The sequence below is a fragment of the Wyeomyia smithii genome, chromosome 1, assembly GCF_029784165.1.
Source record: "Wyeomyia smithii strain HCP4-BCI-WySm-NY-G18 chromosome 1, ASM2978416v1, whole genome shotgun sequence".
Lineage (NCBI taxonomy): Eukaryota > Metazoa > Arthropoda > Insecta > Diptera > Culicidae > Wyeomyia > Wyeomyia smithii.
Window position 1 is genome coordinate 82,523,249 of NC_073694.1, and position 16,197 is coordinate 82,539,445.

The 16,197-nt window shown below is 35.3% G+C and overlaps 1 protein-coding gene across 6 annotated transcripts in view; it reads left to right on the forward strand.

Moving 5' to 3' along the window:
• The first annotated feature begins 2,288 nt into the window (after positions 1 to 2,288).
• The window catches only part of LOC129718565 (protein singed), a 98,395-nt gene continuing 84,486 nt past the window's right edge, over positions 2,289 to 16,197 (forward strand). For 4 of the 6 annotated variants that reach the window (XM_055669446.1, XM_055669448.1, XM_055669449.1 and 1 more), the window contains exon 1: positions 2,289 to 3,205. The gene's annotated coding sequence lies outside the window, so the exon portion shown is untranslated. Of the gene's footprint in view, positions 3,206 to 4,613; positions 5,044 to 16,197 lie in introns of those variants that run through there. The other 2 variants (XM_055669447.1, XM_055669450.1) reach the window with 2 other exon arrangements.

The window sequence follows — 16,197 nt, forward strand, 5'->3', positions numbered from 1 at the left end:
AAATTCACGTCTTAAATTTGAAACATGTTTACTTTATGTTACTTGCATGTGTAAATGTTTGTTCATATGTGTTTTAATGTTATGTTTCAAATCTTCGGTATAGTTCACTGTTGACTGTTAGCTACCAAAAATTTGTTATTCAGAGTGAGAAATAAATCCAGCAATTATTATCAAGGTGTATTATTTCCGGAAATTGAAGCGTTCGTGTAAATCTATTTTAACAAACTGAAGAAAGGCTGGGTCTCACTGCTAGGTGGATTCATTTGGGTTTTTACCAGGTTTCTTCTTAAAAATCCTATCCTTGTTTCTTGTATTGTGTCCTTGAACGCTTGATGGTCCTGTAGACGAATAATCTGCTTAAATTCTGATGTGACAGCTTCCCCCTGATCTCGATGTCAGTCTATCCTTGCAGGTGTAAGACCGTTGTTTGTTCTCTATTTGAATCCATTGCAATTTTCTTGAAAGCGGAACTCAAACTGACTGTATTTAAACAGTAAACACGTGATTCTTCCAAAATATGCACAGATGTTTGTCATACAACGAGGTTCACTCGAACACGTGTGTCACTTCTATGTTGCCACCCTGTAAACCTCACTGTACTCATATATAGGTCGGACTCAATTATAGTTAGATTCGATTATACCTCATTTTAGATTTCACTATTTATAGCAAAATAGCCTTATAGCTAAAGCTGAACTGTCGTAAGGATATGTCCATAAAACACGTAACGCTTGAGGAGGAGAGGGAACGGCTATCTGACAACGTGTTGCCACCCATACGAATTTATTTTAGGATCTATACGAAAGAAGAATGTTCCGAAACATTTATTTTTGATCTGCGTAATCAATAGATGGTTCATAATTGATCCATCAAATAAAAAGAAATTTAAAAAATTTAAAATAAATAAAAATCAAACAAAAAATTGAACAAAGTACAAGAAAATCAGTATAAGAAATAAAAAAATAAACAATAAATAAAAATTAATAAAATAATAATTTCAAAAATATTTAAAAAAATCAAAAATAATTAAAAACAAATTTAAAAAATCAATAGAAATATATGGAAAAATTGGAAAGTTAAAAAAAAGAACAAGTTGACGTCAAGGGTAAAAGTAAACAAATAAATATACATTGATCAAAATTTTTCTTTACATTTGACTGCATTTACATAAAAAATAACGACATGAATAATTTTTTTGTAAGAAATGTGTTTTCTGACATTCCTTATAAATTTAATTAAATAATCTTGTATATAAATATAAAATTCCTTAACGCAGTTGTTCTTCGAAGGGAATTTCTAAGGAGTATCCGTGCACCATTCAATATGGGTTTTTAAAAACAGGATGTTAGCCAAAAGCTAAAATCCGACCTCAAACGCCATTCTAAATCCAGATACATCCTAAATTGGTCAACTACTGCCTAATCTGGGTATTTCGATGGCGAAGATGGTGAATTTAAGTTTCTGAAAAACAGCCAATGGTGCCCAAATATTATCTGGCAGCCATGTATCTCATAATATCTTATAGAGTTCTCGAATTTATTTCATGAAGTAGACGATAGAAATTTCATCAACAGCCATAGAGGTTTTCTAGAGCACATACCAGTTCTTGTTTTGAATATTTACTATTTCGGGAAAAATGTACATGAAAAACTTCAAATGTATATGAATAGCTTTATTCGATGTTAAGTGAAAAATATTATGAAAATTGATCAATTTCACCCCGTTCCATGGTACTTAGGTTTTCACAGTGATAAAGTAATCACTTTCTAAGAGAAAGACAATATTGCATTTAGCATTGCTAACATAATAATTTGATTTTCATTGCGTAGAAATTATAAATAAAGTAAGTTTTTATTACATTGTATTGCACATGTAAATATACCTATATAACTTTATAATCAGTAAGCCAACATCGCAATGCTACTTTAACGGTAACTAAATCCTCGTCATGATGAGTGACAATATCACATCTGCGGTACTATTAAATACTTGTTGTAATGATTTAATTTTTATTTGATTGTTTAAAATTAAAAGCTGTGATATTCTTCGCCTAACATCGTTGATAAAATAAGTGAGAAATCGGGTTTCGTATCAACACTGCAATTATCACAAAAATTAATTGATTACCGTGGCAGTCATAATCAGTCGTGGCAGAGCAGCAGAAATAATAAACGATAATTGCATTGATACCGGTGAGTTCTAACGATCCGCGATGTCACTGTTCTTCTTATGAAGTGCTTTTCTTCAATTTCAGCACTGTATGGTGGTGATGGTATTCCAGCGCAATGCGCAGTAGTTTCGTACATACACATCCAAATCCCACTCTGTGCGAAGCGATCGTCGAGCATAAGCAAAGCATAATTCTCAATTCTCCTCTTCACAGATCTTCGCTTCCATTTCTATAACGTGGCGGTCATGTGTTCTCACAATTCTCTCACCTTGCCATTTTACCGTGGCTTTGGTGCACATCTTGAGCTCTCTGGATTGTTTTAACAATTTAGTTAATGTGCATCATGCACATACTTTTCTTTGCTCATCACTCTCTTCGTAGCTCTTTTTACTCCAGAAGCTCCGAAGGATGAATGGTGTTAAATATATCTACAGTTGTTGAGCATCCTACAATATTATTTTTGCCATAGCGGCGTAACAACATTTTTTCTGGACTAGCTTCATTCCAACTCTGACCGTGAAGTTGAACACATCGTTTTTTGCAGTATAATTTTCCGGGTTCACTGTCATTTAACAAATTAGTGTGGAAGTATATTTTTGTGGTGAATCATCATTGAATGGTTGCTTGGTTTGGAAAAAGATAAACAATTGGTATTGCTGCTTGTAGTTGAAAAAAGTTAAATTAACGGAAGGTTCATTTGCAGTATTGCCAATAATAACGTTCTATTTGTTTTGAAAAGTATTCACCACCAACCTACCCAAAAATACTAGAAAGTGTAGCGGGGATTGTAAACGTTGCGATACTATTTTATAAAAATAGTGTGCTATAGATCGAAGAAAGTACTGTTCAACAGCGATAAAGAAACGGAATATATTTACACGAACAACTGCACAAAGCAAAAGAGCCGCAGCAAAAAAGTGATCGACACCATTTCGTTTGTAGTTGGAGAAGTTTTGTCCCAGCCAACTAACTAAGCAGACGGAGCACAGCAGTGAAACTTATATAGACAAAGCTCCTATTGGAACCGGCAAAGCGGTAAGTAGTAGGAATATATGTGCATTAGAAAGAACAAAGTAACACTGTGCAGAGTTTCATTGACATCCTATGTAGCTGTTATACCGTAAATGGTCAAATGTATCGAGTTGGTTGCAATTAACGGACATAGTCGTAACCAGCTTTTTATGCGCTGTACTGGTCGGTCTGTGTTAATATTGTATCAGACGATAGAAAATATGATCAGAATTTATCATTAAAATTTTTTTTTATAGAATAAATCTCGTGGTAAAAACAAGTTCAATTTTTATTTATTACATTTGATATAGTCGTGAAACTGATTCCAAACATTTATCATGAAAAAATGGTGAACTTCATAAAACACAAAAAGAATTCGCACATCCAAACTACGCAAACAAAAAACTATAATTATTGAATAAGAATGATTTTATTTCGCTTTATTATGTTTTTAATCTGCAATTATAACTGGGTGACGCTCTGATATAACATTACGAATATGTTTTTTTTTAATAGGATGTTTTGTGATGAGTTAATTATTTACTAATATTTATTCAGAATTTTTATTGTGTATTCTGCCACAAACGGTTACATATCAACACTATTACATATATTTGAAGCTAAGCTTTATTTCGTTAAAAGATTGTAATTGCTTCCGCAGTTAAGTGAAAATTTCGAATATGATGAATTTAGAAATTATGAGACTCCTGTATGGTTTGCACGGGTCTATAATTATGCTATTTCTTTTCTGTTTGGGATTGGATTGTGATGATAAGAGATGTTTAAACAATTTTGACCCGCCATCACCACTGTAAACGCACCAAAATTACATTGGTTGCGTGTTTGGAGAAAAGTATGTGTTTGCAATAACTATTATGTACTCTACGCTGGTGCTAGCACATTTTTTGTGAATTTGTATGTGATCAATATGAAACTTAGGCGTGTTAATAACAAAATGTATCACAGAAAGCAAGTTAAAAAAAAACAACATGTGAAACTACAACAGTGTTGTTTTTTATATCTTTTAAAAGTAGTTAGATTGTTAAATTTTTATCTCAATGATAGGGTAGTACTTGTCATGCTTGGACTTTGCATTTCGTCCGAAATTGTTATCGTTGTCGAGTTCCTGGGCTTCCCGATTTGTTACAAACGCAGTTCCAGTGTACAACGTTTACTATTGAGCCGACTATATGCAAAAGGACTTGAAGAGTGAATCATTTACTCGATATTGACGAGCCATAGTTCGAGGAGTTGAGAACACCATACATAATGTTGTCCTTTTACCTTCTTTTTTGTCGTTTTGAGAAATCAACGTTTGATTCTCTTGCATCTTATCCATGAAAATGAAATGATATCCGTGTTTTGCTCGCTTGTCCTGTATTCTCATATATATGGCTGGAGAGTAATGTGTACACGCCGACTACCAGAAAATTTGCTCATTCACCATTTTTGTTTAGCAAGGTGTGGTCGAATTTCGATCCTGTTCATCGCATTGACGTTTACCGTATTTAGCGCTTTTCGATGCAATATTTTTAAATATTGGTCAAGTCAATTGTGTTGTGTATGTTTAAAACAGTATATTCATCACGATATTAAATAGTATAAAAGTGCCTAGAGGTTTGAAAAGTTGGATGTACATAATCGTCGGTATGCATCGAAGAGGAATAAATTGCTAGAAGCAATTGTTTCTCGTAACTTTTCCTCAAGCGTATAGGGCATACAACAGCTTAACGACGAAGTATTGTGTGACTAGAGAGCCGACGATCGCATGTGGGTTAGGCCTCTTGGCCAGATACATCTACGATCGATAATCACCTGCAATCAGTGCGTGCAGTCTGGAGAAACGGTCGAAAGAAAGCTAGGTAAGCGAAATTTTAAAGTAACATTGCCATGGTTGCCGACACTGATACTGGGGGAAAGCATCGTGCTCTTGTGATAGTTATAGTAGCTACAGTTATGTGCGCCAGTAATTCGTTTTTTCGTTCCCAACGTGAACATTAAGGTGTTTGTCTCATCGAACGACCAAGCGGATCTGAAATAGAGACAAAATCAATACTGCTGGCGCCCTTCACCTTGTGCTCTCTTCCTGTGTTTGTTATCATCTCATGTTGATGAAAAATGAAAACGATGTTATTTTAAATGGAACAAGTTTGATAAGCGAAAAAGACTTTGATTATAATATGAGTACTTTTCTCCACATAAAATTTGCCTTATTAACAGTGAATTCACACTAATTTAAAAATTTAAAAGGACAGACTCAAAAGAAAGTAATAATTTTACTTATTATATTTTCGTCCAAGTGGATGTGAGCATCATTCAGAAGGATATTTTTTTTTGTCTGTTTTATTAGTTAGTGTGTATTATTGTCTGTTTATCTTAACCGTGCTGTTCTGACATCTTGATTAAAGTAGACGTAGCTGAGAATGGTTCTCATTTTAATTGTAGTGAAATGACTTTCAGCATTGATGAAGGCAGTAAATGTCAATTACTGTAAGAATGCTTACTTTGTGAATATCAATCGATAATTTTAATCTCCATTTTTTGCAATTGAAAAACTTGTGTAAATGCAAGGTTTTGATAGAATAATTTTCATTTTTTAAACACGTGGAGAAGTTTATGGCAGTGTGATTCATGTGGAATTCCGGTGAGTCAAAATAAGAATTCAACAAACACACCCTCGCTCCTTTTCAAGAGCGTGTATCTACTGTTTATAACGGTAGCATAACTCGCTAATGGTTAAGGGTGGGTGAGTTGAGCCAATTGGGATTCTCAGAAGAGAGCTGCCGTGCGCAGTAATAACTATCGAACAAAATACAAACAACGGGTAAGGTCCTTCGTATAGCATTGGATTTTGTTTTGTATGTGCATCTTTTTCGATGTGTTGAGAAGACTAAAAATTTATTGTTACCCTTTTTTTGCAGCGGTAATGCGTGCTGACAATGAAATTTGCAAGCATTTTATTTCTTTTACACTTTCTAAATAAAACAAGGAAGTGATAAAATCAACAGCATCACATCTCAAGTGAGAGTTATTGAAAACAGTGGCTAGCATGGATAAAATCAGCTTTTCCGGAGCACTTTGTTGTTTAAGTAGCCTTAACGAATCAACAGCCCAATCATAAGAGTGAAAGAATCGGAAACTCCGAATTTCAATTCGTAGTGTTGTGTAAACAACTTCGCTATGATTAAGTAATCATTATTTTAGTAGTGCCACAATCTGCCATGGTTTTTATAACGTTCGTTTTCATTGGTCCAAACTAATCACGTATATTGTTGGCGTATAGGTTAACTGACTGCGAACATAGCTTTTCCTACAAGATGCAATAACTGCCGGAAATCCATTAGATATCAGGGTAGAATTTCATCACGGAAATTACCTGGTGTTATTTACTCGTATTAATAATCGGTTAGTTTCAGAATGACAATCATATTTTGTTATTTATCAACTCATTTCTTAACAATTATCTCTCACTGGGTACGCACCGAAGCGGAGGATAGGACTAATTTTGGAGGAACAAATTATTGGATTTGTATTTGTTTTTTGTTCTTGTTTTGGGTGCATCGTGTACATCTGATAAATATTTCGGACAGCAGAGATGCAACTACTCGAAAAAACCAAAAAATCTGCTTGAATCTGTAAAATATTTGTCCGTGATTTAAAAAAAATTTGCTCGCGCAAGTGAAAGTCTGTAAAAATCTGCACACTTTTTGAGAAAGTCTGCGCAAATAAACCTCTGACTAAAATATGCAAGAACTATGAAAAAACTGCAAATCAAGAAGTTCAATCTCAGTGACGTACACGACAGGATTTTGTATTTTATTAACATATAACTGACAAAAAATGTACATCGGTGCTTATAAACACGTATTTCTGAAATATGCAATATTGTTTTGAGCTCAGTTTCAGTGTAGTGACCTGCATGAAGGAAACTATAAAATAATATAAAACTAACAACAACCATGTGCATATTCATAGAGCAAAACCATGCCAAGTGACCTGAAAATATTCAAACATTTTTGATATAAATGAAACTTTTCACATGTTTTTGCTGACGCAAACTGAATATTTTCTACTGGTGGTAAATTTTTTAGATTCGAGAGTAATTTTCTTAAAAGGTATTTTGACATAGACTTTTATTTTGAAGCATTTGAGTTCAGAACCCTTTGGCTGTACAGAAAAACTGTCTAAAAATGAATTGTAGGGAACGGATGCTACCTTGCCAAAAATGTTCACTGTGATTTTTTTTCCTACAAAAATGTACAGAAAAATTTGTTTTTTTTTTACGTAAAACTACATTTTTCTTCAGCCTATGGGGACGTAAAGTGAAAATCTATTAACGAAAGAAGACGAAATTTTTCGCTTTTTAAATGCTTATAAATCGGATTTTCTTCGTTCTGCAGAATAATGTTGTTTGATTATGTAAACTTTTATACTATTGAAAGCCTTGTTGAAACGAAAATTACGTCCTCTGATTGATCGCTTGCTGGTTTTCTCTGGAAAGGTCGACAGAATAGTTTACCTAGTAGCAGCGGGTTGCGGCAGTAGCAGCAGTGCACTTGCAAGTTGGTCACATATCTCTGCAGCAGCGCGGGGTGCCAGCAAATGTTTCTATTTGGCGGTTGAGGGTGTCAGCCTTCTTTCAAGCGATGATGATTTAGTATAATAATTAACAGATTTACGCGATGGTGAATTAGTGAAAAGTTGAATTGAGAATCATTAATTTCACCGTGCTGCACAGACAGAGCGTTGCAATGTGTACTTCTCGATGGTTAGACTGCGTCGTACACTATGGCGGTAACAGATGTTATGTTATCATTTTCAAATGCTCACAGTATCTGTACTACTGACTGAGTTTCTAACACACATAAATTGATCGACAGCTGAAAAACACTGCTCAAAGCTTTGCTGTAATAATTGAAATATCTTCATAACACAAAACTTGTTAAAATTGAGTTAAAAATGCTATACATACATCAATCACAGACACGTTCCTCCTTCGCTTGCTGAGCAAGCCTTGCTGAGCAAGCCTTGCTCTCGGCTGGTTGCTGGCTTACTATAAATGAAGAATTTGTGAAAAATAATCGCTCATTTAGTTGAGGTATAGGCTGACCAGACGTACCGTTTTGAACGGGACAGTACCGTTTTTTTGAACTATTTTCAATCGTCTCGTCTTTCTGCTATTTTGTATCGTTTTCGGATACTCCTCGAAAAATTCTTAAATAAAGCTTTGCGTTGAAATTCTTCTTAATGGAAAATAAGCTTTCAAACAACCAGGTTTTTTTAATATTACTGAGGCATATATCAAGATGGCTTGACAATGTAATTTTTTTTAATTCTTTTATCACCAATATTTAGTGGTTAATTTGTGAGTTCGAAATCCAATTTGTGGTAATTTGTGGTTAAGTGGTTTCCGAGAAATTTTCAAAAAACTGAGTCAAGCCATCTTGAAACATGATTTTTCTTTAAATGAATCGGACAACGATGATATATAGATCAATCGAAAGCTCTTAATTTGTGGTTCACGAAAATATTAATTTTAACGTCATAACTATCAGCGTTTGTACAGAAATTTGTGTTTTATTGTTCATGTAGTTCTACGTTTTATTTATTTGTTGATGACACTGCTGGCCGCTAATGGCGTTGGCTGTTTGCGGTGTTTGTCATTGCTATACTGAGCGTGCGTTTGGGGAATATGGTAAATATCGAGATTCGGGGAACTTAGCCAACACACTTGCTCTACTACAGGTAGCCCAATAGGCGCAGAATTGTATCAAAGAGTAACTCTGATAATCACGCACATAACTTGATGTTTACATTTATATAGCCTATGTGGCTTCATTAATGTTATTGAACAGATGAAGAAATACGCTCGTATAATTTGTGTTCGCAAAACGGGCAGCGAAACAAATCGAAGAATTTGCAAGAAAAATGATGTAGCAAAATATTTTCATTTTGAATTTTCAATTTGTTGCTCACAGATTATATAATGCCTCGTGGAACCTACGTAGGTTGAAAAAAGGCTTTTGAACGTAGTGTTATTTACCTAGATTATTGATTCTGTGCATCAAGTTAATTTTAAGTTAACTTAAATTAGTTGAAGTTCATTCACTTAACTAATCTCATTTAATCTTTGTTGAACTGAAACTCTGTTTTAAGCATGAGGCAGGTATTCGTCGAAATATGTCATGAACAACATTTTTCAAACGGATTTGCGAGGATGTGATGTTACGAACTTCCATTCCTCCGATGATTATATGATCGGATTCCGCGAAATTTGATAACTCTTTCAATATAGAAAACGCTCGAAAATACGTAAAAATCACTAATTTCGAAAACTTCTCAAGAGTAGCTATAATTTTTAATATCGGAATTTTTATCAACCGGTTTATTAGCATTGAACATAAAGAATTCATTTGGTGCATAATATTGATCAATTGTCATTTTTTTTGACGCCCGGCACAACTTGGTTCCATTCTCAAAAAATGCTTGAAAATTTGTCAATGTTTACAGCGCTCTCAGCATATGATAAAACCGTTTAACGTTAATCGAGTGATGGTATATTGTGAAGCATTTATTTAAGCTGCAGAAAAAATATAGCGGCACCAAAAAGCGACATAAATTTTTTTTCTTATTTTGGCCAGATTTTTGTTCTAGGTACTCCTCTGTGCGACCCTGCCACTAGTAGCTTAACAGACACGCGGACAGCAGAAATCTTCTTTATTACTTTGCTCATAAGTTAGCACATATGCATGAAAAAATAACAGAAGAGCAACATTAAGTTGGATCCCGACAACTTATTTGAACATTTGTTTGAATATTTCTGAAACATTTCTCCGAGTCTAGGTGATGAAAAAGTGATAATTATTGTTTGCCATTCCTACTGGTTCTGAAAAATAATCCCTCGAATTTGGATTGCTTTCCTTTGAAAGTACATTTTCGTTACCGGTATCCTTTTTGACAACAAATTTACACATATCCATTCTGCGCCTGTTAAGCTACCTGTAATGCAAGTGTGTTGGCTAAGTTCCTAAGAATCACGATATTTAGCATATTCCCCAAACGCACGCTCAGTATAGCAGTGACAAACACCGCAAACAGCCAACGCCACTAGCGGACAGCAGCGTCATCAACAAATAAACAAAACGTAGAACTACGTGAACAATAAAACACAAATTTCTGTACAAACACTAGTAATTATGACGTTAAAAATTACATTTTCGTGAACCACAAATTAAGAGCTTTCGATTGATGTATATATCATCGTTGTCCGATTCATTTAAAGAAAAATCATGTTTCAAGATAGCTTGACTCAGTTTTTTGAAAATTTCTCGGAAACCACTTAACCACAAATTACCACAAATTGGATTTCGAACTCACAAATTAACCACTAAATATTGGTGATAAAAGAATTAAAAAAAATTACTTTGTCAAGCCATCTTGATATATGCATTACTGAGTACAATTCGTGCCTCCCTGACAGAACCGCACCACTGGAAAGGACATCCCCTATCATGAACTAACGAGAAACGCGCGATTGAAGACGAGACCATGATAATTATTAGTCAAAATCTCGATCATGCAAGTGACAAATTTAAGGAACCTATTGCAAAAAAACGGACTCTTCTACGCAAAATTCATCAAACGCTAAGTATCGTACAGGATCCGGTAGGTTCATCAGGGTCTGCCACAAAAGACAATTAATATGATGGTCGCAGTGGCTCTTTTAGTTCAATGCCCTTCAGGCATACAAAAAAAGGGTTCATCAGAGCAACGAATAATTGTTTGCATGCTTTTGTTAGTGAAAGTTTCCAAAAATCAATAATACCCGTAGTTCTACGTCGGTTATGTGGTCGTGTCTTGGATACAACCTCCTTCTTTTTTAAGCAATTTGAAGTTGTCACAAAACTTTCGGTAAAAAGTTCACGATGGAGGAATGAAAAATATTTTTTTAATGAAGGCCAATGTTGTGGCGGAATATAGCGACCCTCTAAGACTCCCAGATCAGATCAGTAAGGTAAAGTCAAATAGGAGTCAAACCAGTTTGGATTCAGCCGTCGAGCTATCCACACACTTCTTGTAGACGATTTCGATCTAAGTGTATAATAAAAGACCTTTCATTGTGTATAGTGTATTCGGCCGCTTTTGTACTCTTCAAAGCTTTTGGGTAGAACATGACTATCGATCCAGGTGGTGGCGCGCCACCTTGGATGTTTGGTTCCCGATTTTATTTTTTGGGGAAACAGAAGGATGAATTAATACCAGGTATTTCTAAAAAGACGCAACAAGGCAAACGGACAGCGCAACGTGACATGAACATCGAAAGTTGTTTCATGAAACAACAGCGTATAGACGGTGAAGACATTGGCGGAAGATATCTTGTCGTTACCAGAATAGATGTCGGAAAAACCATGGATGATCTTAACCTCCCAGATGGTCTCGAGGTACGATGCTGGCCTAACAAGCCAGTCGTCGTAGGTTCGAGTCCCGGCTCGGGAGAGACTGTTAGTCCCAGTAGGATCGTAGCGCTAGCCCCGCAATTGTCCTGTACACTAAACAGTTGGCTGCGAAGTCTGTGTATAACAAACAGAAGGTCAAGTTCCGGATTGGAATGTAGCACCAAGGCTTTGCTTTTTTTTTTTTTTTTTTTTGATCTTAACCCGTTTATAATTAAGAAATGTGTCGACAACATAACAAGGGCGTTGAAATTTCGCGATCGAAGGAAGGAACACTGCTACTCAAATCAATTGATCGACAACAGGCGGAAAAGTTGATCAAGTGCTCTTCGTTCTGCAACGGAGTTAACGTGAAAATAACTGACCACTTTACGCTTAATACAACGAAAGGAACCATTTTCTGTCCTGACTTGAAAAATTTAACGGATGCAGAGATCCAACAATACCTATCGGAATTTGAAGTAACTGATGTGAAGAGGAGACAACGTATAAACAAGAGGAATTCCATGGAAGACACCGGAGCTTTCATCTTAACCTTCAATTTCAGCTACTCGCCAGAAACTATCGATGTAGGATTCTACAAATGCAGACTGCGGATGTACGTGCCTAATCCCATTCGATGTATGGACTGTTTGCGATTTGGACTCAAAAAAGAGGGTTGCAAAGGCAACAGAGTCTGTGTAAACTGTGCGGAACTATTTCACGACCAGAGTCCATGCCAACATCCAGTCACGTGTGTTAATTGTCGCGGCAACCATAGTACCCTTGACAGATCGTGCCCCATTTTTAATGACGAAATAGAGGTACAGAAAATCAGAGACCCGAGAGGATAACGATGAGAGAAGCCAGACGCAAACGAAGACTACAAATCCCCTTATCAACTCTAACACCAACACAAAACCGACACCAGTGCGTCTTGAACTGTCCTACAGATCAGACGTTTTTTCGGTTGCTTGTGGACTGGTCTTTGACTGCCTATAGCTTCAAAGTTTGTGTTTTGTCAGTGTGTCTTTTAAAGACTACCTGAAAGTTATTTCCCATCAGTCTTTCTCAAGACTACTTACTTTTGAATTTAACATTTGTTTTAACTTTTTTCGTATCACCTGAAATGGCTGGACGGAAAAAGAAACCTCGCATCGCTGCGGGGAGGAAAAGAGAGGCATCTTTTTCTGACACTTCGAGTGTCTGTAGTGACAATCCTTTTGATATTTTGCCTGAGCAAGAAGCTGGTGAAATGGAAGTTACCAATAATGAAACTATACAAAATATAAAATCTTTAAAAAAGGAGAAAGTTCCACCTATTGTGGTAACTATTTCTTCTGAATTTAATGTATTCAAAAAGGAACTTTCAACGTTTGTTTCTGACGTTAAAGTTACCTATCAAATTGGCCGTAGAGGTGAATGCCGCTTATTAGCCGACTCAGTAAAGGGTCGTGATCGTCTTGTTCAGTATTTAACTGACAAGATGTACAAATTTTTTACATATGACACCAAGAACGCCAAGCCGTTCAAGGTTGTCTTGAAAGGTCTCACCAACGATCAAACCGTTGATGAGATCAAACTTATTTTAACAGAATTACTTGGCATAGCCCCTACCCAAGTAATTCTAATGAAACAAAAATCACGAGGCGAAAACAGTCAGAGAACTGGAATTTCCCTTGTTAATTATTTAATTCATTTTAACCGCAATGAGGTTAACAACTTAAAATTTTTTGAAAAAGCACATGCTTTGTATAATGTGCGTGTAAAGTGGGAGATTTATAGGAAGTATGGCGGAGGTGAAAAGCATATCACCCAATGCCGTACTTGCCAACGTTATGGCCATGGTTCCAAATTCTGTAACATGGACCAAAAATGTCTTAATTGTGGAGACTCTTCTCACAAAAAGGACACATGTCCTGTGAAAGAGAGTAAAAATTTTCGCTGTGCAAATTGTAACGGCAACCATATGTCAAATTTTTATCAATGCCCAGTCCGTTTAGCAATTGTTAAGGCAAGGCAAGGTAAACAAAATTCAATTTCTCAATTAAAACCAACTTCAAAACAAAATTCTCCAAGCGTACCAGTGACGCATAGTTTACCTACTCCTTTGCATACCCGTTTAACTTATGCACAGGTTACAGGTAGTTCGAACATTATACCACCTAGTGTTGGTAGTTCGAAAATGACCGTTAATATGGGTAAGCAAAACACGCTAGAAAATAATTGTACACCTATTACTCCAGCTAATATTGCTGCCGAAAATATTTTTTCTAATGTCAACTGCCTGGGGCCTATTACGGCAGGTAAACTTTCTTTTTTGCAACAGGCAATGTTCGATCTTATGAACGCCATGTTGCAGGCAAATTCAATGTTTGAAGCCATTCAAATAGGCACAAATTTTACTATTAAAATTGTTTCTAATTTAAAATTTAGCAATGATTTTAAATAAGACAATTAAAATATTAAATTGGAATGCTCGCTCATTGAAGGCCAATGAGAATGAGCTTTTTAATTTTTTAACAGTAAATAATGTGCATATTGCAATTATTACTGAAACATTTTTGAAACCTAACATTAAATTAAAATATGATCCCAATTACGTGGTTCATAGATATGATAGGATTCAGGGTTCCGGCGGTGGAGTTGCAATTGTTATTCATCGCCGAATCAAACATCGTGCTCTTCCCCATCTTGAAACGAAAGTTATTGAAACTTTGGGAATTGAAGTTCAAACTGAACTTGGGATTTTATTTATTGCCGCAGCATATTTACCATTTCAATGCACACGCGAGCTCAAAAATTATTTTAAAGGTGATTTACAAAAACTCACCAGAAATCGTTCGAAATTTTTCATAATCGGCGATTTTAACGCTAAACATCGTTCATGGAATAATTCTCAAAGTAATTCCAATGGCAAAATTTTATTCAATGATTGTTCTTCAGGATACTATTCTATTTTGCCTCCGAATAGTCCTACATGCTTTTCTTCTGTAAGAAACCCTTCAACAATTGATTTGGTGCTAACAGATCAAAGTCATGTATGTAGTGATTTGATCACACATGCTGACTTTGATTCTGACCATCTTCCAATAACTTTTTCTTTATCACATGAATCAGTTTTAAACCCTATGAGCTCTGTTTTTAATTATAACAAGGCTAATTGGGAAAGATACAAAACTCATATTGAGAGAAATTTCAATAATGAGCTTGATTTGCAAAACGAAGTGAATATTGATTCTGCTTTGGAAGCATTAAAATGTGCAATTGTTGATGCCAGGAATTATTCTGTTCCAAAGGCTCAAATGAAATTTGATTCACCAATAATTGACGAAAATCTTCAACTTCTAATTCGTTTGAAAAATGTCCGCAGACGTCAATATCAACGTTCTCGTGACCCTGTTTTTAAAACTATTTATAAAGATTTACAGAAAGAGATTAAACATAGATTTACTCTTCTAAGAAATCAAAATTTTGAGACTAAAGTTGAAAAATTGAAACCATATTCAAAACCATTTTGGAAGCTGTCGAAGATTCTTAAGAAACCTTCACAGCCTATTCCAGTTTTAAAAGATGGTGAACGTTTTCTTGTATCCAATGAACAAAAGGCTCAAAGACTTGCTCAGCAGTTTGAGAGTGTTCATAACTCAAATTTGAATTTTGTGAGTCCAATTGAAAATGAAGTCACACGTCAATTTGATTTAACTTCTTCCCAGAATTTTTTACCTGCAGAAATAATTGAAACTAACTTGAATGAGATTAAATCAATTATTAAAAATTTCAAAAATATGAAAGCACCTGGTGACGATGGAATCTTTAATATACTAATCAAACATCTCCCTGAGAGCACAATGGAATTTTTAGTGAAAATTTTCAATTGCTGCTTCAAAATTGCATATTTTCCCAAATTATGGAAAAATGCAAAAATTACTCCCATTTTAAAACCGGATAAGAACCCAGCTGAAGTTTCAAGTTATCGACCAATCAGTTTGCTTTCTTCAATAAGTAAACTGTTTGAGAGAATTATTCTTAACAGAATGATGTCACACATCAACGAAAATTAAATTTTTGCAAATGAACAGTTTGGATTTCGCCATGGGCATTCCACAACTCATCAATTGCTCAGAGTTACTAATATGATACGAGCTAACAAATCTGAAGGTTATTCCACTGGAGCTGCTCTTTTAGACATAGAAAAAGCATTCGACAGTGTTTGGCATAAAGGTTTGATTGCGAAATTGCAAACTTTTAATTTTCCAATTTTCCTAATCAAAATTTTAAAAAATTATCTCACTGATCGAACTCTGCAGGTTGTCTATCAGAATTCAAAATCTGATAGATTTCCTGTCAGAGCAGGTGTACCTCAAGGTTCAGTCTTGGGTCCAGTCCTGTACAACATATTCACTTCAGATCTTCCTGATTTGCCTCCAGGATGCACAAAGTCATTGTTCTGCGATGACACAAGCATTTCCGTAAAAGTAAAAAGTCTTCGTGTCATATGCAGTCGATTGCAGAAAAGTTTAGATATTTTTTCTTCCTACTTGCAAAAGTGGAAAATCTCTCCCAATGCTTCTAAAACACAAA